Source organism: Bison bison, unplaced genomic scaffold, assembly GCF_000754665.1.
Source record: "Bison bison bison isolate TAMUID 2011002044 unplaced genomic scaffold, Bison_UMD1.0 scf7180017864519, whole genome shotgun sequence".
In the NCBI taxonomy this organism is placed as follows: Eukaryota; Metazoa; Chordata; class Mammalia; order Artiodactyla; family Bovidae; genus Bison; species Bison bison.
Window position 1 is genome coordinate 486,023 of NW_011495072.1, and position 2,526 is coordinate 488,548.

The window sequence follows — 2,526 nt, forward strand, 5'->3', positions numbered from 1 at the left end:
TGGATGAAACTGGAGCCTATTATACAGAGTGAAGTAAGTCAGAAAGAAAAACACCAATACAGTATACTAATGCATACATATGGAATTTAGAAAGATGACCACAATGACCCAATAAGTGATACAGCAAAAGAGACACAGAGATAAAGAACAGACTTTTGGACTCTGTGGAAGAAGGCGAGGGTAGGATGATTTGCTAGAATAGTATTTAAACATGTATATTACCATATATGAAATAGATCGCCAGTGCATGAGACAGGGCGCTCAGGGCCGGTGCACTTGGATGACCCTGAGGGATGGTATGGAGAAGGAGGTAGGATGGGCGTTCAGGATGGGGGACACATGTACACCCATAGCTGATTCATGTCAATGTATGGCAAAAACCACTACAATATTGTAATTAGCCTCAGATTAAAATAAATTAGTTTTTTAAAAAATGAAAAAACTCTAACTGAAAAGTTTCCATTAAATTAAAGACAATTACACCCCAAATGCAGGTTGTTTTTAATACTGTTCTAGATGCTGGTTCCTGCTATGGTTGTGTGCAAAGACCTAATCCCACTTTGTTTGAAAGAGGGATTACGAAGTGCCGGAGAAGTGTTAAAAGCACTTTAGACCCAACTTTCTCCTTGACAAATTTAGAAGGATGGGCCCAAAGAGAGCTTTAAAGAGATGCACTTTCTCTCCAACTGATTTAATACGGTGGTTCTGGGTCTCTATAATCATTTCTTGTGCCAGGGGGCTTAGGTACCTTACACTTTGAAAGACCTTTGTAAGGACAAGTGAGTAAGGGGCATGAGTTTCTCAAGCAGGGGCAGGGCAGGGCAGGTTAAGAGACAAGAGCAGAGTAAGAAAACCCTCACTAGAGAAGAGCTCTACCATGTAGGCCCTAAGTGGTCCAGGGCTGTTTGGAAAGGGAATCCTGGCTCTCAGTGCCTGAGCAGGGGTACTTTGAGTCCAAGGACTCCTTGCCCTATGAGAGGGGTCCAGCTGTGAGAGTCTCTTTAAATACAGGGCCTAGGATTGTGACCTGGTTACTTAATTTGTTGTTGTTGTTCAGCTGCTAAACTCTTTGGGAGCCTATGGACTGAAGCACACCAGACTTCCCTGTCCTTCACTATCTCCTGGAGTTTGCTCAGATTCATATTCATTGAGTCAGTGATGCCATCTAACCGTCTCATCCTCTGCTGCCTTCTCCTTTTGGCTTCAATCTTTCCCAGCATCAAGGTCTTTTCCAATGAGTCAGTTCTTCCCGTCAGGTGGCCAAAGTATTGGAGCTTCAGGTTCAGCATCAGTCCTTTCAATGAATATTCAGGGTTGATTTCCTTTAGGACTGACTGGTTTGATCTCCTTGCAGTTAATTACTGTATGCAAGTAAATAAAATGCAGTCTCAAGACAGAGCATGTACTCGACAAACAAACCTGGTGGGGATGGAAGGGAAGGAACTGGAGGAAGAACTTGTTAAGAATGTTGATAAGGCAGCACCAGTGGACATCTGATGTGTTGGCCTGAACTGCATCTATACCCTTTCACTGGAAACAGCAGCTCACCTTTCCTTTCAGAAGTAGCCTCTCTCTCTGATTCTCAGTACTTTTGGTTGTGCAAGGCTGGCTGCATCCCCTTTCCACCATAGGACGCAGGAGCTCCAAGCTTGGCTAGTCAGAAGATACCATCCTTCCCGTGCTCAGTTGTGTCTGACTCTTCGTGAGCCCACGGAGTGTAGACCACCAGGCTCCTCTGTGCATGGGCTTTTCCTGGCAAGAATACTGGAGTGGCTTGCCATTGTCTCCTACAGGATCTTCCCAACTCAGGGATCGACTGGCATCTCCTGTGTCTCCTGCATTGGCAGGCATAGTCTTTACCACTGAGCCACCTGGGAATTTCCCTTCCTCTCCACTTCATCGCAATGATGAGCATACTGCCCACTAACATATAAACTCCTGAATTCAGCTGCACCTGAAGCTAGAATCCCCCTTTCTCTTTCATTTATGCTTTAGAAAAGTCCATAGCTTAACTGACACGGACTGACAACAGGGTGTGTATCTGTGTGTGTGTGTGTGTGTGTGTGTGTGTGTGTGTGTAGTGTGTGTGCTGGGGGAGAGGGGGTGGAGGGAGGAGGGAGCCTCACCACAATGCCTGTCTTGTCCAGTGCCTCTGGAGATTTCATCTAGTCTGTAGATGTCCTTTCCAAATAACCCAGATATCCTTAAAGATCCGGGTCTAGTGAGCCCCCGTACTCTTATTGCACAGAAGCATTCCCCACCCTCTCCCGAGATGCCGATTACATGACTTGGAGGTGACCAGCTGAAATGTGAAATCCCATAGACATTTAATTTTAAAAATAATTTTAAAGTTTTAGCTATTTTTCTTTTGTATCCTCATCTCAAACTCTTCCACAGGCCCTTGGAAAGCCCCCAGACTCCAAGCCAGACGCGCATCCAGCCTGCCGTTCAAACATGGCCGGGTACGCGGCAAGCAGCGATGGGGATTGCAGGGCCCTCGTGCCGGCGGGCGGGAGCTGACAGGGG